Source organism: Harpegnathos saltator, unplaced genomic scaffold, assembly GCF_003227715.2.
Source record: "Harpegnathos saltator strain DR-91 unplaced genomic scaffold, Hsal_v8.6 scaffold54, whole genome shotgun sequence".
Taxonomy (NCBI): domain Eukaryota; kingdom Metazoa; phylum Arthropoda; class Insecta; order Hymenoptera; family Formicidae; genus Harpegnathos; species Harpegnathos saltator.
Genome location: NW_020230360.1, coordinates 444,288 through 465,621, shown reverse-complemented (window position 1 = coordinate 465,621; position 21,334 = coordinate 444,288). Strand labels below are relative to the sequence as shown.

Below are 21,334 nucleotides of genomic sequence, written 5' to 3'. Positions count from 1 at the left end.
GAACCCGGCCGCGCGTGTGCGCGCACGTATCTCCGCGGCGCGCTCGCGAATGCAAACGCGCGATTTCCCGCAGAGAGAGAGAGAGAGAGAGAGAGAGAGAGGGACTTAGAATCCGACCCGGTTCCGCATTTAGGTCGGCCCTCGCGACTATTCTCGGTCGGAGGGTAAAACACTCCCTAACTACCCCACCTACTTAGCCGGGCCGCGCGCGCGCTCGGCTCGGCTCGGCTCGGGCGGACGTTGATTAGCTGGAAATTTATGTGCCCTCGGAGTCGACGCTGACATCCGGTGGCGAAATCGTGGCCGCGCGCGCGCACGCGCACCGTGGCGGAGGGAAAACGCCGACGGGAGAAGAACTTGGTCGCCCTAATCGCGCGGGGCAAACAAGATTATCTGATCGAATTTTAACGGAGGCCTCGCGTGATCTCTCCCGGCCGGCGACGACCACACCACGACACGAGGCGAGGCGCTCGTAAATACTTGTGCTCGTACCTCGCGGACGTGTGTGTTCGAGCGTGTTTCCGTTCAACTCAGCGAGGCGACACGGCGACAACGTCGCCGTCGCCGGCGACGACGACGAGGACGACGAGCACGGCGTAGACGATCTCGAGCGACGAATTTACAGCGTATAAACACGTTGTCCTAGTTATCTCGCTCGTTGCCTTCGCGGAGAGCCGCCCCTATCCTTTTATTACGTCCTCCCGCCCCCTCCCCCTCCCCCTCTGCCCCTCTATATACGCTATTTGTCGCCTTTTTCTACGTGGCTCTCGTCGGCCGACTTACTGACGGCTGCCTTATCTTAATATTGGGGAATTTTAGCGGACGCGTTTCCGCCGCGTTTACTTTCGGCCGTCCTAAAGGCCGTCTCTCACCGAGAGGCTTTTATAGTTTAGCCGCGCGCGGCTGTGTGTAACGCATAAATCAATGAAGCGAATCGCACGCGCGAGCTACAGAATGCGTGGGCTACAGAATCGCGCGAGTATAGGCGTTAAGAATAACGCAGCGAGTTATTTGTCGGAGATGTCCGGAGGAGCGCGCTTCGCCAGCTCGCGCGTCCAGGGGCGTATCTATCTTGCGATTGTTTACCGCGCGACTCAGCCGCGAATTCAAACTCCTGATGCAATACAAACAGACGGAATTTAAAGTTTCGGGATGATGTAAATAAATGGATCTGTCCCACGCGGCGCGGCCGCGGCCGCGCACCGACCTTTGTTGCTTAACACTCGGCGGATTTTTGCTCGCGTCGGACTCACCCTCCCTCGCGGAAGGCCCGCGACTTCCCGAGTGGAAAAATTAATAGGGCTCTGGTAAGGGCCCGATTATTTTTCTCTAACATTAATCGGGCCTTAGTATAGGATAAAAAGACACAAGGGACCTATAAGATGCGTAACAAATAGTTTAACGGGTCCTTATAAGGCAATATCAACTGGGCCTCAGAAGGCAATATCAATAGGGCCTTATAAGGAAATATTTTTATTATTGCTTGAGTAAAAATATTCGTTCTTTTCATTCCAAGAAATTTGGACTGTAATTTTTTGATTTCTTTATAATCTTGTTGGTGTACAACAAGATGTTTTTATTAAAAAAATATAGCATTCTTCACACATGAAAATTCTGCTACTGTTTTATTAAAGTTACTAACTTTAATAAGTAAGTTTTAACTTTAGTAAGTTAATAACTGTGTTATTAAAGTTTGCTGCATTTCAAAACGAAGACAATATTACGTAGAAAAATCCTTGGAAGAAACTAATGAATATAGCAACATGAATAAAACTAATAAAATTTGGTTTTAATTGCAATATAATTAAAAAATCTCTAAAAGGACCGGATGGAGTATACTTACTAGAACAATATTAAACTATGACAATTTTATTACACGCTCCAGATCTTATTAACCTTCTATAACAAAACTTAATTTTGTACATCTAAAGCATCCTCTTAAGAGATCCTTCTAAGGTCCTCCTCAGCTTTTCCTATCGAAGGATCAAAATTTATTTCGTAAAATCCAAGGCATCCCTAAAAGATCCCGAGGCTTGATGTGGCATCCCTTTTTAGGGCCCTTCCTACTTCCCTATCGGGGCCTTATGCTTCATGAGGATGGCCTTAATAATTTTTTGTTCGGGTTATAGGACGTCGCTTAAAAGCTCGTCCGGGATTGCCGCGTTCTACGTATACTCGCGCGTTTCCGCGCGGGTGTCTTTTGTCCGCCGCGGCAGAATCTGCAGAATCTTGGCGTTATTTAGCAGATAATGCGGCTCGCGGCCGTCGCTGGAACGCGAATGCTAAAAGAAAAGAACAAAAACTCGGACTCTGCTACCGGCCCACCCTTCATCACGCTCCACACTCCCATATTGTTCGCGCTCACGTAGCGCTCACGCGCTCGCATGATTCACGAGTGCTGATGTTTCGCGAGGGTTGGCCGCACGGCTGAATAATCCAGCGGAACGGAAACAGAGATACCCGACTAGAAATTTTGATCAGATACGTCTGATATTGATAAAGACCTGATAAGACGAATGAAGGGTAATCCTAATTAAATCAATCTTTACAAGATCCTGATGACAATTGAGAATAAGGAAGACCTTTATAAGGTTTTAATTGGGACCTTATAAATATTAGGTCCTTAATGTGTTCTTATTCATTGTACCTAATGTGATTTGCATTATCAAGTTTTAACAAAAACCATTTGTAAATAATTCTATATGTATATAATATGAATTATAATGTGAAAAAAAAACGTAATAAGGATTCAATAAGGTAACCTAATAAGGACCTGACTATGAATCCTTAATAAGGCCCTAATATCTACGCTGCGTTACATGACTTACTAGGACTAGTATTACCTTGTTGGGACCTGATGTCCAGATGTGGTTAACCTGATCAGGACCATAGGATAAATTTCTAGTCGGGTAATTGAGAATAAGAAAGACCTTTATAATGATTGGGTCCATATTAGGACCTTAATGCGTTCTTATTCATTGTACCTAATACGATTTACATTATCAAGTTTTAACAAAAACCATTTGTAATTAATTCTATATGTATATAATATGAATTACAACATGAAAAAAAAAACGTAATAAGGATTCAATAAGGTAACCTAATAAGGACCTGACTGTGAATCCTTAATAAGGCCCTAATATCTACGCTGCGTTACATGACTTGCTAGGACCCGATAGTATTACCTTATTAGGACCTGATGTCCAGATGTGGTTTTATAAATATCCAGCCTGGTTGGAAACAGCCTGTTGGAAGCCTGATCAGGATCATGGGATAAATTTCTAGTCGGGTATCTCGGTGTCCTCGGCGAGGCCGAGATTCCGCTGAGACCACCGCGCTGCCTCGCGAAGAACGCAAGGAGGAGAAAGGGGGAAAAGTGGATAATCGCGACGACTGATAATCACCGCGGGCGCAGATCGCCCTCGGCGCCATCGGTGACGGCAGCGGCGACGACGGAATGACGACCTCGGAGTCGGCGGGACGCAATTTCGCGTTAAAACAGTTTGCGCCGCGGGCGACGCATGGGCCTGCATATGGAGAAGTACAAGTATACAATTAAGCGAATGCCACGGCTAACAGCCCCGAAAGGCTCCGTTTGTTCGTCGCGACAGGCCCGTGTACACCGCGCGCGCGCGCGACTCGCTTTGATCTCGCTCGGGTGGCAGAAGGCACAGGACGTACGACGGGACGAACGGCGACGCGTATCCCGTTAACGAGGTCGCGCTTGCGAGCTAGCAAGCAAGCAGCGGGGCTCGGCAGCGCGCAACAAAGGGCGAAAGGGAAAGAAGGGAGAACGAGAGAAGCGCCGGGTCATCGAGGCGGTAGGAGAGGAGGGGGAGGAGGGGGCGAAGGGTGGAACGTCGCGGCTCGTCGCACGTCCCGCGTCACATTTCGAACTTCGACCCCCCTCCTCGCCCCCCCCGCGCTCGTGCGCGCGCGACTTCTTGCCCTCGTCGCTCTCCTCTTGTCTTCTCCTTTTCTTTTCCTCCGCTTCTTCTCGCAGCCATTCTCTCTCGCAACTCCGTCCGCCCTATCTGCCAGTCTTCCACGTTCTTGACTTTCCCTCTCCTTTGCCATTCGCCAAAGTGCTTGTCAGATAAAATTCGCCGGCGCCGCGCGCGCCGGGTCCCCCGAGCGCGCGCGGAGAGAGTTCACGTAACCGCGGGGACGATAAGAAATGGATGCTGCGAAATTTCAGAACGGAATAGACAAGAGAAATGTATCTCCGCCACACCCGCCCGCCTTTCTTCGTCTCCCCCTCCTCCTCCCTCACGCCGCGTCGCTTTCTTGCTCTCGCCCGCTGATACATTTTTTATTCCCACGGACGGCGTTTGCGCGTCGCGCCGCCCATGCGATTGTCTCCTCGCACGAATCGGGTCCTGTGTACGTGTGTGTGTATATGTGTGTGTTCGCTTGACAAGCGCTTCTTTATTTTCACCTCCCGCCGCGCCGGAAGAAACTTATCGCATCAAACATTACGGAAAATACGCCTCCGCGTCTCGCGCCGCTGGTGCTCGTAAGCGTCCGAGCTAAGCGGGAGCGCTCCAAGAAGTCCTGTCGCAGGACTATCGGACGGAGTTCGCGCGCCGAGTTCGTAATTTCTCCCCGAGCGCGACGAGTGCGAATTTATCTATCATTCAATTCCATGATTTATGACTCCGCGCGCGCTTCGAGAGAGCGAGCGCGACGAAGAAGGAGAATGACGGGACAAACTTTAGCGATACAAATTGCAGCGCGGCGCAGCGCGCAGGCGTATATAACAATACACCCCCGTGACTCCATATAAATCATTCCCGAGATAATCGATTCCCACCGTGGATTATTATTATCGGTGCAGCCCTTACGCCCTGCGCGGCTTACTGCGAATCTACTTCAGTCCCGGGTTATCAGCGGGTTATCGTAACGAGCGGCCGAGCGGCGGCGATATGCGCGAGGTCGGGGCGTAACGAGATTGCTGAAAGCGACGAGGTGGCGCGAGCCGGCGCGACATATTTCAGGTACAATTCAGCGGGAGGACACGGACCCGTCATCATTCACCCCACGTCTCTCCTCCGCGTCCTCGCCGAGAGAGACGAGGCCGTCGTAACAGCCTGATCCCTCGGCTACCACCACCGAAATTCTCGTGCTTCTTTCACCCGCGTCCGACGGAGAGAGAGAGAGAGAGAGAGAGAGAGAGGGGGGGGGAGAGAGAGGCAAGGAGGGCGGAAGCAGTCGGCCTTAGCGAGAACATAAGATAAAGAAGCGGGCGGATAGGCGGAGCGAGCGAGAGAAAGCGAACGGGACGTAAGGAGAGAAAGAGAGGCAAAGAGCACCAAACAGAAACATTTAATCCTGTTTTCTGCGGCGAGCGTAGAATGACGCCCGTGCCAGAATAGAAGACCGGAGACAAATGGTCTCGCATACTTAGCGAGCACTTGACTGTGACAAACTACCGTATACACGAGCGCGTGCGGAGCTGCGCGCATACACATACACACACACGCGCACACACGCACGCACACATGAACGAGACCGCACAGCCACGAGAGAAACAGCCTGACAAGCGGACGAGGCGATGCCGTGGCGGGAGGGTGAAAGGAGAAGCAGAGGGTGCAGGCGGGATGGCTGGCTCACTTTCGGCGAACGTTTGCATTCGCGGGAATCCGGGAACGGTGGCCCTTGGCTTTTCCCACCCCCGTCGCCCCGTGTCTCTCCTCCTTCCCTGGCGAGGGCGCGGTTTCAACTAGAGGCATCGCCAGCGACCTGCTCTTCCCGTATTTGCCCGTCGAAAACTTTCTTACTTGCCGAACGCGAGCTTCGTGTTCCCGCCGAAAAGGTATCCGCGAAGAGCTATGCGAATATTAGGCAACACAGCGCGATGTGTCTCGAGAGCTCTCGGGTTGAATAGAAGAGAAGGAGAGAGAGGGAGAGAGAGAGAGAGAGAGAGAGAGAGAGAGAGGAGAGGGGGAGTTTCTCAGCGTCGATTTCTCGCACGGCGCTGGGGAATCCGGGTTACTCACTTCTCGCGCGTGGGAAATGCGCGGAGGAGAGGGCGGGCGAACACGACGCGTTGTATTTCCGTACCGCGACGGCGACCCGACGACGTTCGTGACGAAGAGCGTCGAAAAAGCGTCGCTAACGACTAAACGTTTTCTCGGGCCCTTAGCACTTCCTCGAGCGTACTTCCGTTCGGCTCGTCGACGAAGGCGAGAAGTTCGGCTCGCCGGAGCGGAGCGGAGCGAAGCGCGGGCGGGCAGTATTAACTTTACATTCGATCATTACGCTCGTCGCGTAACGAGCCGAAACGAACGGCCATAAAGTGCGTTATTGTTCCACTCGGCGATACGTGAAATTATTATGTTTCTCGTACGGCAATAAAAGCGCCTGTCGCGCGCGCGCGCTTCGACGGAATTGCGTAGCGCGATAACTACCGCGCCCACTTGTTTTACGCGGCGCCGCACAAAATTCGTAGATTATTGCTTCGTATTACGTGACTCGAGCACGCTTTTATTGCGCGCGCGTTTATTCCCTCCTTTCGGCCCTTTCTCTGCCTTTCCTCCTCCCGTTCTTCTCTTCCCGCCGCTCGACGCGCGCGCGTTAATAATTCTTCCCTTTGCGCCGACCGCTACACACGCCGCGCTTTGTTTCGGGAATCGGGGCCGAGAGTTGTGCGCGCGCGCGCGCGCGAGAGAGAGAGAGAGAGAGAGAGAGAGAAAACTCCATCCAGCGGTACAATCTCCCGAAATGCCAGCGGGCGACGCGCGGAGCGCGCGATTTTAAGAAGCGCGACACGGCGATATTTCTCCCGTGCAGCCCGAGGCAGCGGAACGTGGGGGATGATTAATCGATCCTGCGGAATTCCTCGTTGTAACCTGCTGATCACCGCAGACATGCATGCGCGCGCGTTTCGGACAGGTAGATCTGTTCTACGAAAATAGATGCCTATCGTAAACGGTTTTTCTATACATTAGGTATTTCGCTTAATTTCCGCTGTTCGCATTTAAACGGCTGCGACTGCGAATGCAGTGAACTGTGACAGAGAGAGAACTCACGCTATATTATAAAGGTTAGACGTTCTTCAATGGAATTCAGTCCACCGAGGTTTACTTTTGCGAGCAGTGATATCTTGTTTTTAAAGCAATTCAAAATTGAACGCGATGAGAGAGTTGTTTCTATCGATATGTTCTCCTTCACTATTTTGATATAAAGAAAATTGTAGCTGAGGCACATCGAATATTAGTAAAAACTTGTGGTGGACTGCTCCGTCAGAAACAATACGTAGGAATTGGTTTCGACGATTGAAAAGTGGTGATTTTGATGTGATGGACAAGGAACGTCCAGATCAGCCAAGAAAGCTTGAAGACGCCGCATTGCGAGCATTATTGGACCAAAGGATCAATCTCAAGCACTCAAGGAATTGGCTGAGGCACCAAACGCTGCGGTTTCGGCAGTTTCTGACCGTTTCTCATGCAATGGGAAAAATTCAAAAGGCAAGAATATGGGTGCCACATGAACTGACCAAAGCGAACATGCTGAACCGTGTATCCATCGCCACTGCTCTGCTTGCCAGGCAGAAAAAAGGAGTTGTTTTGTACCGGATTGTCACTGGTGATGAAAGGTGGATCCATTATGACAATCCTGAACGCAAAGAATCAACGGGTAGACCCGGGCCAACCATCCATCATAGGCGCCAAAATGCAATATTCAAGACCATAAGACATTGCTCTGTATTTCGTGGGGTCAAGAAGAAGAAGAAGAAGAAGAAGGTGTTGTGTATTATGAGCTCTTAAAACCGAATGAAACTGTTACGGCTGACCGGTACCGACAATAATTGTACAGTCTGAATAAAAAACGACCGCAAATCGCAACACGACGAAAGAAAAGTGATTCTGTCGCACGACAATGCCCGGCCACATGTTGCAAAAGTCGTCAAGGAAACGCCGACAGAACTCGAATGGGAGGTTCTTCCGCATGCCGTGTATTCTCCAGACCTGACCCCGGTCTGATTACCTCTTCCCGAGCAGAACATCGTCCCACAGCCGTATTAAAACCCAGTCCGCTCTCCAAATTCCAAGTAGGGCCCGGTTAACTTTATCGGATCCGGCACGCAATAAGGAGTGAAACGCACTGCTGCATAATGCCCTGATAAAATTGCCTGAAATCGAGAAACCTGATCAAATGTCCACGAGGACCGAATCAAGCATCCAAATAATGACGGCATCGCTGCAGTCAGGATATAATCCGGAAAACATTGCAAGACAATTGCCACATTCCGACCGGATAAGGACCACTCATAATGCCTTCTTGTGGCCTGCCTCGTCATGCCATATCAGGCATAAAAAATTGCTATATTTGATTTCTGCTCGGGCTGAGTCGTTCTACCGCCGCGGAATTCATCTCTTACCTAGAAAGGTGGGAAAAAGTAACACGAAGCGACGGAAAATATTTTGATTGATCGATCAATTCGTTTGGTAATTGAAATAAATGTGTCCTTCGAGCGAAGAAAGCAGCGGAAGAATTAACCGAAATACCCGATAGATGCATATTTTTCTACAGGAGAGTTTGCGGTTCGCGCCGAGGCGATAAGGCCGTATTTTTGCGCACTTACATTAGTAGCGCCTCTTGTTGGATAATCCAAAAAATCGGGCCATCCCCAAAACGAACGATTCGGCCGATCAAGCCGCAGTCTCGGAATAAGGAGGAACTGTTGTTCTCTCCTTCCTTCCTTACGCCGAGTAGCCGATAAATTCACGCTGGGGGAATGGAAACCCAGAAGGGGTAAGGTCCTCCGAGTGCCCCTCTCGCCGCGTTACCCAGAATTAGGTATTATTACTAAACCAGAATTAGGTTACGCTCATAAGGTGCTTCGCTGAATGCCTGCATTATTAAGTGGCCGAAGATTAGCGAGAGGTAAGGGATTAAACTTCCGCGCGCGCGCAAGAGAATCGAGAATATATTAGGGTAATTACGATGAGTTAGAAAAATTAATAAAGAAGCCGCGCGGTACAAAGGGAATCCGTTATACGACGGGGGGGGGGACAGGAGACAGGAGGAGGGATTTAGAATTTCAAGTTGGAAATCTTCGGTTTCGCGGTTTACGCGAGGCAAGCCTGCTTGGGCCGAGAGAAGAGCGGCTCCCCCCCTCCCGCCCTGCCCTCCATCTCTCTCCTGCCCACGTTTTTCGCTGTACGTTAAAATCAGAACCAACGAAAATCGCCCCTGCTTTGTGCCGGCTTCGCGAGCAGCGAAGAGAATTCATGTCACAATCGCGCGCGCGAGCGCAGCATTAAACGGATATTTGTATCGCGTCGTGTCGCGAAGAGCTCGGCGTGCGACGAGAAATAACCAAGGAGATTGCGCGCGAGTGTCGAGCCTCAACACCGGGAAACGTTAATTGCGAGACAGACGGACGAACGGACGACGCGAACGACGCGGGGTTCCGAATTACAAAAATCCCCGATAATTACCCACCGTTAATGGCGGCCCCCGGCCTTACGGCCGGCGGCGGAGGACGGAGGGCGCGGGGGAGAAGAATGGCATCCGTCTCGCTAATTATTATTATATTTATCGCGCGCGCGCGAGCCGAGGGACGAGTTTTTAATTTGCCCAGCCGTGCGCGCACGCTTTCGCGCGGCCCGCGCTTTTTATTTTCGCTCCTTGTCCCCTCGCAGCCGCTGTGTGTTCCTCTCTCTCTCTCTCTTTTTTTTTGCGTCGTGCAAGAGCGAGCCCGGAACGCGAGCGCGGGCGCGCTCGCGCCCATTTAGCGGGGGAATTTGTCGGACGGTGAAATATCTCTTTTGTCCGGCGATGCGACAGGCGGTTCTCGATTATTTCGCCATCGGGTCGCGCTCGCGTGCGACCAGCGACGCGTCGCGACGCGACGCGACGCGACACGACGCCCCGCTGGTATTTCGCGCCCGCGGCGCCGTTCGGCGCGAGGAAAATCGCCGGCCGGCCGGCACCGATCGTAGAGATTTCCGCCGCCGCCGCCGCGCCGCCACTCGTTCGCTCGCTCCCTGATACGTTTTTGCCGAGACGCGTTTTGGCCGGTGAAATCGATCGGGAATTGTAACGACGCGAGTCCAGGGTGTAACCGGATGACGCGGCGGCGACGAGTACGGGACTGCCAAATCCAAAAGTTGAAATTACCGGACGTTTCCTCTTTGGTGACAAACCCAAACCGGACTAAACCGGACAGAAATAATAATCATAACGTTACATTAAATACAAAATATGACAAAAATTTATTTACAATATTAATTGCCAAACAGTTTTGTAAACAAGATTTGATTGAATAAAATAATAAACTATTACTTTTTTAATATACAGGGTGCTAAATGTCAAACGTAACAGGTAAAAAAATCTCGAAAACTATAAAAGATATTAAAAAAGACTGAAACACGTGTTCCATAATTTCGAAGGGGTAGAAGAAGGGCATTATCAGTTTTTTATTTGGAGGGTATTTTCAAGGTCAGTTGAAGGTCAACTTCATTTTTTAAAATACAAAGCCTAAATTTTTATTATATCTTCTTTTTCTACCAATTAATTTCAACAACTTCAGTCTGAGACATTTTTTTATTCGCCTAATATTTTTTGAAATATTTAAAGGAAACTTGGTATAACTTTTTCAACATTTAACTTACGATATCTCGCTAACTAATCGTCGAAAGAAAAAATGGTATTAGACTTTTTTACTTTATGTACTATCAAGAATATATTACTATAATAGTGCCCTAACTTTTGTTAATTTAATAATTTTGAAATTTCCAAAGGTCGATAGGTTAACTAAAGTTAGGGCACTATTATAGTAATATGTGTTCTTGATAGTAAATAAAGTAAAAAAAAGTCTAATGCTATTTTTTCTTTCGACGAATAGTTAGCGAGATATCGTAAGTTAAATGTTGGAAAAATTACCAAGTTCTACTTAAATATATCAAAAGATATTGGGCAAATAAAAAAATGTTTCGGACAAAAGTTGTTCAAATTAATTGGTAGAAAAGGAAGATATAATAAAAAATTGGGCTTTCTATTTCAAAAAATTAAGTTGACCTTCAACTGACCTTGAAAATGCCCTCCATAATAAGAAACTGATAATGTCATTCTCTTTCCCCTTCGAAATCATCATGGAACACATGGTGTTTCAGCATTTTTTAATATCTTTCATAATTTTCAAGATTTTTACCTGTTACGTTTGAAATTTAGCCTGTATATGGAATGATAAATCGGCAGATCATCTACTAGATGGCTTTTCGTGGCGCTCGATCGTCTGTAGACGCTTGAAACGGAGAAACGTTGTTGAAAAATCTGAACTCTCATTCCATTGATTGGAATGAGAGTAAAATTTCCATTCCATTGGAACTTAAAAAAACCGAAGATATGACGTCCGGTTTGACTTATTAACCGGACGCTGAACAAGACTTCTGAAAACCTGACAGTCCGAGTCTAAAACGGGCAATTGGCAATCCTATACGGGAGCCGTCGCCCGGCCGAATTTGTCACAAAACACGAGAAAGTGATCGTTTGATTTCGATCGCGCGCCGAGAAATTGCGCGATCGCGCATCGATCTTCTCCGGACGCGCATTCTGCGCGGCGCGCGCCGCAGCACGCCCGGATCAATTCAGATTCGCATTATTGTCGAGAAGCCGAGCGCGATACACCGGTCGATCCGACACCTAATACCGGTAATTCCGGTTTATTAGGTTGAACCGCATTAGGTTTCCGGTTTATTAGGTCGATCCGAGGTCTACGCCCAACGGCCCGGGCTACCGTGCCCACCGATGCGATCTCTCGAGCCTGTCGCCATACTTAATCAATCGATCTCACACCACTCGCGCCGCGCGTCCCCGTCTGAATAATAAAACGAACGAGATTGTGTCCGCGTGTTGAGTTCGCGCGGATCTCTCGATCTCGATCGCCGGCCATCTCTCCGCCGATTCTCGCTCATTCGTCCTTGCTGAAGTTGCCGAAGTCCGACCTGGCACACGTCGAAATCATCACAGCGCGGTGAACCAATCGATTTGTTCTCTCACGACTAAAGTAAATCAAGTTGGAAAATTTCATCGAGATAAAAGCTCGATACTTATTTATATCTCTCGTTTCGAGCCCGATCGCGGCCGGACGAATTCGATCGAGCGGACCTAACGCGATAAATTAACGGAATGTTAACCGTCTCGGGTGTACTTTACATGATCGAAGTAGTAGATTGATCGATTATGCATCGTATCTTGGGGAAGGTCGGGACGGGGGCGGGAAAGGAGGGGGAGGAGCCGTACTACGGAGTAGCACTTAATCCGACGCGTTACTATCGGAGATGCTAAAACCGTCCAACGGATTCACCGCGGGTTGTACCGCGGCCGAGAGAGGGAGGCGGAGGGGGGGAGAGAGAGAGAGAGAGAGAGAGAGAGAGAGAGGAGAGAGAGAGAGAGAGAGAGAGCGAGCAATGATACACTCGGGGTGGCCGCACGTGCCGTGCGAGATTACTCCAAGTTTGCCCGGCTAGAGGTTCGCGACGAAACTGTTGAATAAATGGCGGCGTATATTGTAATTTATATGCATATCGCGCTGCGCGCGCGCGCCAGCGCCAAGTTCGCGCGACGAGGCGGCAAAAATAACGCGGCAGCTGCGAATTAACGATTAGGAAACGAGAGGATAAGAGCCGTGTGCGCGCGTTCAAGGCACCTTTTGCGCCTCGCTGTCTCTCTCTCTCTCCCTCGGTTTTCCCTGTTGTCGCATCTTTTTTCTTTCCTTTTCTTTCTCGTTTTAAGCGCGCGAGGGGAAAAAGTTGGGTGGAATTAACGCGACAGTAAACGCGAAGCGAACGCGTCGTAGCCGAGGGATGGGGATTTCTGGTTCTCGCGAGAGCCGGAAATTCCGGCCCGAGGAAATGATCTCTTGAGAACGGCTAAGGAATAAAAAGTAGAAGAAAAGAATTAAAGAACTGTCGCAAAGCCGCTGAGAAAAAAATGTTGCAGCCGAGTGTGCGCGATTAGGGCCGTTTCCGGCGAGAAATCGAACAGAGCCGACCTCGTGCGGGTTAATACGTCGACAGCGAGCGATATGTCGCGCGGAATACCGCATATGACATAATTGATATTACATAATATCGGAAACCGGGGGAGAGCTCATTTCGCCGGATTTCGAAGCGCGATACTTTAGAAAATCTGTTTGTTTGCCCTCGCCGCCTCCAGCCCGTCCGCCGGCGTTTATCTCTGATAAATTAATCTTGCAGAGGATCAGCGATATCTTTGGCCGACGATGTGACGGCTCTAATTGACGCTTAGACTGAAATAAAAGTTATCGGATATCGGGCGATATGCCCTTTCTGCATCAATCGGAGATTCTAATTACGACTGAGAAAACCGGCACAACTTATCTCATTATATTATTACAAAATATATATATATGTGTGTGTGTGTGTGCGCGCGCGTTATTAAAGCCGGTCTTGATTAAATCCGTGTACTTTCGAAGTAAACTAAAGACCTCCTCGCGGCGCAACTTACTTCATCAGGAACTTTTATCTTTATCTCCGCGTTAAATCCCGAGTTTATCCTACCGAAACGCGCGCGCGCGCGCGCGCGCCCTTACGCTAAATCGCCGACGTAACAACATTAACGCTCGTGCACGCGAAGTGACATTTTGTTTCATCGAGGGTTTTATTCGCCGCGGCCGCGGCTAATGGAAGAGAGCACCACCCCTTTCCATTGTCGGATTATCGTTATGCTAAAATGTTAACGGTTTATTAGCCAGGATAAAGTATTAAAATGATTATCTGGATCAGCGGCTAGTTAGCCGGCTGTTCCTTCCGCAAGTAGCTCCCGACGAAGGTCGATGGCTCGGGACAAAGTAATTTCTTGGCCAATAAGCGGCAACGCGGACGGAGGAGGAAAAACAATGAGGCGGGAAACCGCCGCGCGGCAAACTAAGCGCGACGAAACGAGGGGACCCTTTTTTAACCCCACGCGCACACACACACTCTCTCTCTCTCTCTCTCTCCCTCTCTCTCTATCTCTATCTCTCTATCTATCTATCTCTCTCTCTTGCTCGTTCCTCCGAGTCAAGATTCTTACGGCGCGAAAGATCGGCCGTCGTTCGTCATCCGCGCGGCAACCAGAAGGAACACTCGACCGGGAGAGTTTCACAGGCGATCGCGCGGAAACGGGCGGAAATACCTTGCGGGTTACGTCGCTTCCTGGTGAGAAAAACTCAAAGACAAGACACAGAGAGAAAGAGGAGACAGCTGTATTCTCTACCTTCATTGCTTCCTGTCTTCGTCTAGCTTTTCATTCTGCCGGGAAAACGACTCGGACAAAGATCGAACGCGCCCGTCGCGCAGGCCGTCCTTGTCGTCCGCGACGCGTTCGTTCGTCATCGTTATCGCCTGCCAGGTCCATCATATCTCGCTTGTTTCTCTCCAAGGAGCTCTCGGAAGAAAAGGCAGCGCGCGGTGATTCCTCTCTCCCGGCGTTTCGGCAGTTCCGCCGAGCGTGCGCCGCCACGCGCGGCTTGTGAATTTCCGATTCCGCCACCTTTCCGCTTCGTTCAGCGGCGGCATATTCAATAATAAGCGTCGGTAGTTTCACGTGCGTTGTACGAGAATACGGTTCGCCGCGTAGCGCGAGAAGAGATGAAATGTGGGTAGCAGCTGCGCGCGACCACTCTCGGCGGTCTCTCGGCGAGATCGCCCAGTGAAAGCAGAGACGCGCTTCAAGCGCTTCACGCTTTTCATCGTCATTCGAAGCGCGCGTCTCGCCCGCGCGTTCGAACGGCGCGAACACGCGGCCGTCGCTAAATTTACAAATCGCCCCCGCCCGCCCGGCCCAATCTTGGCACCCGGTGACAATAACGACGTCGCGCGCGCGCACGTTCCGCGGGGCTCGTTTTAGATTCCCAGACGTCGCGTCTCCTCGCCCGCTCGCCTCCCCCCCTCCTCCCCCGTCGCCGATCACGCGCGCGCTCCATGTTTCGCTATCGGACACGCGCTCGGATTAACCTGACCTGACATTACCCACGCCGCGGGGACAGAGAGTGCACTCGCGCTTCGCTTTAAAAAAAAAAAAAAAAAAGAGAGAGAGAAATCGCAGCGCGCGAGAGAAGAGGGGATGGGAAAACGCAAAAAAAAAATAGCGGAAGGGAAGGGAGTCTCGCGTGCGGAAGTTGATGAAATAATTCGTTGACGTGGCGGACGCGAATTCTCCGGCGGGTAAATATATAGAAAAGGGTACACCTCACTCGATTTTTTTCATTTTGAAATATATTATAAAGAATGAAATTCTGAGTGACTTTTCCTAATACAATTATATGGGGGTCGCTTATAGTTCCTGAGATATTTGACTTTAAAGTTTTGTAACTGCACGTTGAAGTATATTTGAAGTAGACAGGCAGTTTTCATTCACTTTAAATGTAGGAAACAGTACATATAAGCGGGAGAGGTACGTATGAGAGAAAAAAGTTCTCTTAAGATCTATCACCTGGCTCAACTTAACTTATAATATCTGCATATAATTAAGTGTGCGTATAATTAGGTTAGGTGGCTTTTAAGGAGATCTTTTCAACATCGCCCAACAATATATAAAGTTGCAATAAGTTAGGTCAGGTTAGGATTTTTTCGGGGGGAGGGGCGGAGCTCCTCTCTTATATGTACTTATATGTACTGTTATATGTACTGTTTCCTATATTTCTATGTATACACTACGTTTGGATTAACTGTTTGGATTGTACTGTAAATAACATCAGTTCATGATATCTGGAATTTAATTCCAGGATAATCAAAATTCCAAAACTTTAAAATCAAATATCTCGAAAACTATAAGCGATCCCCACATCCTTTGTAACATATTTCAAAATGAAAAAAACCGGTGAGTTGTGCCCCTTTCTATATATTTACCTCTACTTCAAATATACTTCAACGTACAATTATAAAACTTTAAAGTCAAATATCTCAGAAACTATAAGCGACCCCCATGTAATAGTATTAGGAAAAGTCACTCAGAATTTCATCCTTTATAACATATTTCAAAATGAAAAAAATCGGTGAGCTGTACCTTTTTCTATATATTTACTCTCCGGCGCGTATTTTGCAGCGCGTCTCGACGACAGAATTGGGCTACTCGCCGATACCGAGCGCCCGAAGCGTAATTCGTTCGCTCCTTTCTCCCCTTTCTTCCTTCTCTCGTCTTTTTTTTTTTTTTGGAGGAGACACCTCGGCGGAGCGGCGGCGCCGTGATTTGGCAGAATCGTGCTCTCCGCATACATATTCGTCGCGGAACTATTCTCGGCATTCTTCCGGTCGCCGGTAACAATACGAGATGGTCGTATCGTCGAGCGTCGAGGCTCGTTTTAGACGCTGAAGAGACGAGGGAGAGAGAGACGGAGAGACGGTAGGAGAGGGCATACGAACAGACAGATAGGTGGAAAGAGCGCGCGAGCGAATCGAGCGCGGAGGAGGACTCCGCGTCCTTTTTGCGCCTATCCGCGGCTCATATTTAAGCGCGCCCGGTTTCTCGTTAGTTGCGCTTTTACGCGTCTAAATGCGAGCGAGTTTTGCGCCGCAGTGAGTTTTTGCCGGTCGCTGCGACAATCGTCGCGCCGCGCGCAGTGCCTCGCCCGCAACGCGGTGCGATGCGACGCGACGCGGCTTTATATAACAATTTAATTACACGCTGTTGTTTGAAAGCGCGATGCATTAATCGCGGCCGACCGGTCGCGTTCCGCTGGAATATGCGTGTTTTTAATCAGCCGCGCGCGGCATGCCGAAGCGACGTGATCCGACGTGGCGCGGCTTTATCCGTTACGTTATTATCACATTATCGCGCGCTATTTGTACGCGCGAGAGAGGCGCGTAATATACCGTGGGCTCTCTTTTATTTTCGCCGCGCGAGCGCTGATTAATTAAATCGTCTTTATTTTCCCGGTAGCGCGAAATAATAAAAAAAAAAAAAAAAATCCCGGTGTCGATCGATGACGAGACACGACCGGGACAAAATCGCGCGAAAAATCGGCCGCCGTGTCGCTTCCTCGCGTTGCATATAACGATGATGAAATGAGTCTCGCGTATCCGCGTGCTCGTTCGCCGACGAAAGTCGACCTCGCCGAGACGCCGCGGTCTTCGCTCCACCGCCGCCGATATCTAATGAGAATCTCACGTCAAATATACAGGGTGTTAAAAAAAAAATTTCAGGACTTCAAAGATAGATAATACTCACAAAGTGGAGGAAAAGAGGCCTGACAGACACGGATCGAGGAATTACTATTGCAAGGGTTACGAACAATTAAAATAAGCAGAAGCGCGAGTAGGTCTCACCCGCTTCAATTAAAATGAATAATTGTTCTCAACTCCGACGACATTAATTTTTCGACCACGTTTGTTAGGACTTTTTTCCTCCATTTTTCCGAGTACACTTACCTGCGCCCTCTTTTCTAAACATCCCGTATATGCGCGTGTCCACGATTACGAATGCAAATGCGAGAGACACGGCACGCGGTTATCGCGAAAGTTCGTTCGCGGAAAATCCGCAGGAATGAGGGGGGAGGGGAGCCTCGCGGGCAAAGTTCACGGTAACGCCACGGTCATTTCGGCCGTCGTCTCGCTCGCCGGCCGCCAGATACGCGCTCTTTGTTTCTCGCGGCGCTCCTTTTTCGAGACGACGCGACGCGACGTTCCACGGAGACGTTCAGGACGAACCGTGAAACGAAAGCGCTCGACGAAGAGGGCGAGGGAAGGGGGGGGAGGTCGCTCTCCGCGTCTGGGAAGACGCGCGGACGACTATTATTAGTCCTAATAGACCATGTGTTACGAGTGGAAACGTCGCGCGTACGCGCCCGTAAAGAACAATGGCAGCCGGGAATAAGATGCGAGGCGAGCCGTGTGCAGTCTTCAGCGACTTCTCGTTAAACAAGCAGCGGTAGTTAATCCCGCTTGGATTACATTTGTAATCCGGCAGCAGCGGCGTGGATTACGCCTGCGATCCGGGGGAATATTTTTGTCTGAATTTTGCTCTCTCTCTCTCTCTCTCTCTCTCTCTCTCTCTCTCTCTCTCTCTCTCTCTTTCTCTCCCCCCCTCTCTTTTCTCTCGCTCCTCCGCGCTGCCTTCTTTTTTTTTCTCGATTTTACATATCGCCATGCCAGCGAAATTAAAACAGAGTCTCGTTTCACCGCTGCTGAACGACGTGGCCGAATGTGAGGTGCGTTCGCGAGGAAACCGCGGAGGCGATTTCCGAAGCTCGGAGGGGGGGGGGATGAGAGAGTGACAGAGAGAGACACGCGCGGTTGTTTCTTGATAAATCGTCGTCTTTCAATCACGCGGGAGTCAAAATCCGCTAACGAGCGGGCAGAAGAACGACCGACGGTCGACGGAGGAGAACACACAGGATGGTGACGAAATCACGAAAGAATCGAGCTTGAGAGCGATCGGATTTCCGGAAGCGGAGCGATTTCTGCCGCTAACAGTGAGCGGCCGGGAAATGTAAGGGAAAAGGAAGCGGAGATTGAAAAAAAAAGGTGACTGCCGTCGCGATCGCGCGTTTTCGAACTCTCCGCTCTCCGAGACGCCTCTCCGGTTCCTTCTCTCTCCGCCGACGCTTTTATCTCCTCGACATTCCCGACTGACTTCTTGCTCCGCGTTCTTCGCACTCGTATTTGACGCGCGAGTGCCGAAAAAGTGCATCTTCACTGTCTATCGTGCGATGAGAATTCGCTGCTGCTATTGAAAATATAAGCGGGAGGCGATACGTGCCGACGAGACATTCGTCGTCGAACGACGGAACAATAGCGAATTGAGGTAAAACTTTAGAATAGAGCCTTTTCCGAATTTTAATATATTTTTGCTACTTGCTGGATAAAAATCTTTGCTGTGACTCCGACAATGATAATCAATGGGGGGAGCCCGAAAAAAATGTTACCTACTTATTTTTTGAACGATTTTTTTGGCAAATATTCAGAAGTATTATTATACCAAAAACTACGTTTCCTAGTTCAATAATTTACAAAATAATTTCCTAGTTCAATAATTTACAAAACTAGCTGTAAACAAACATGTATACAAAGTTTTACATATATATATATATTAAGGGAGGGGGAGGGGAGCTAAGATCTTTATAGGAAAAAACATGAAAATTTTATTCCATATATTTAAAATTTTAAATATCGATTTTATATTGATTAAATCCCGTTCACAGTTGTTACTCGAATCTTTCACCTTACTAAACAGATGAATCTACGATATACTAAAATCTACGATATACTAAAAATACTGAAAAGATTAGCAAGACCCCTACGCAAGGTAGGTATCATAAATTACAAGCAGAATAAAGCAGAGCATTATTCACAATCATGCTCTGCTTTAATCAAAAGCACAAATTTATATTATAAAGTCTAAATTATAGCGGAGAATAGTTTATGTCTTTGCTTTATTAAAGTTCATTGAGTCTTTTATACTTTTACTCAAGAGTTTAAATTTGGTGCATTTTGCCTTCAGAGGATCTTTATAAGATCCGAAAAAACTTGAAAAAAATAGGTCGGTAACATTTTTTTCGGCCTCCCCCCATTGATTATCATTGTCGTAGTCACAACAAAGATTTTCATCCAGCAAGTAGCAAAAATATATCAAAATTCGGAAAAGGCCCTATTCTAAAATTTTACCCGAATTCAAGGCGCCAATCGTGCGATCGTACGTGCGCGAGAAATGTTCAGTTCGCGAGATCTTTCTTTTGCTTTTGATCTACGATGATAACACAGGCCGACATTTTTAAAACCCTGAGACAAGACTATACTTTCCCGAAGGTTTTCGGTCCGCTGAATCCGAATCCGGCAGCGGAATTGCTCCATCACATCAGGTTTTCGAGATATCCTAATCTGAAAGTGCAAAAAACACAGTTTTTCGCTATATTCGGGGTTATATTACAACGTGAATTAATTTTTCTCTACAAAACTCGTTACAGTATCTGAAAGTACTACTCTTCGCCTTCAAAATGCATTTTGAATTTTTCATATATCTTATTTCTTCTCGGAGATATCGTCCGTTGAAATTTTTTAGTTTGGCGTTTTCGTTACTACCTTACAAAAAAAGAAGAAGTTAATCCGGCAGGTGAAAGTTGTGTAATCATATGTTTTTTGGGTCAAAAAAAAAAGGCGAATTCGAAAATCTTTTTTGAAGTTAGGGACAAACCATGACCCGATGGTCATGGGGCTGAACCGACAACGAATTCGGATTCAGCGTCCCAAGAAACATTTAATTACACAACTTTCACCTGCCGGATTAACTTCTTTTTTTTTTGTAAGGTAGTAACGAAAACGCCAAACTAAAAAATTTCAACGGACGATATCTCCGAGAAGAAATAAGATATATGAAAAATTCAAAATGCATTTTGAAGGCGAAGAGTAGTACTTTCAGATACTGTAACGAGTTTTGTAGAGAAAAATTAATTCACGTTGTAATATAACCCCGAATATAGCGAAAAACTGTGTTTTTTGCACTTTCAGATTAGGATATCTCGAAAACCTGATGTGATGGAGCAATTCCGCTGCCGGATTCGGATTCAGCGGACCGAAAACCTTCGGGAAAGTATAGTCTGGTCTCAGAGTCTGGAGTTTCGTAAAATTTTGTCGGCCTGTGTAATTTATGAGTCGACAATGAACGACTCATAAATTCACGTAACTGAAAGAATGCGGAGAAGAATCCGACGCACGACATACGTGTTGTGTCTCTCGATTCATCGCGTCGACCGCGATCGTCCTTCGAGTCGCCGGCGAATGAGGGACACGAGCAGGCCGCGCGCCGTGTTGAAGAGCTCGCTCTTCGTCTCGTGTCCTTCGTCCTTACGCCGACTCGTTCACGAGTTACGGGTCCTCGAGGAAGTCCAATATTCTCGACCGCACGTGGATCATCGGCGAATGCTAGCGCGCCGCGCCGCGCCGTTTTGCACGCGGTTCTCTGCTGGTCGCAGCGCGCATGCGCGAGTCGCGCCAGCGACGCGTGCTCAAGCGATCAACCGACGGCGGCGCGGGAGTGGGGGTAGGTCCGTGGCGTAACACGCGTAACGCCATGGTGTAATAAGAAAGGTGAGCCATTACGCATAATGGCGGTTGATACTACGGAACAGCCAATCAAATTTTGCCCACAAATGTTGCGCGAGATTCAAACGCAGTACTTGTAAGACCGAACTATGGACACTCTGTTCTAAAACACGTAATGTCGTAATGATAGCAAATAAAAATAAATAACAGTATAAAAATATATATGAAGATTAATATGTAAAAATATTTATAAAATACAATAAATGCATATTGTACATAACATGTATTATTTTATTTGTGTAAATACATTTTCTTTGTTGCCTAATTTATTAATTTTGTTCGCT

At 48.4% G+C, this 21,334-nt stretch overlaps 1 protein-coding gene across 3 annotated transcripts in view; it reads left to right on the top strand.

The window, feature by feature from the left end:
- The window catches only part of LOC105182044 (uncharacterized), a 361,561-nt gene that overhangs the window by 187,694 nt on the left and 152,533 nt on the right, over window positions 1–21,334 (top strand). The window lies entirely within an intron of this gene.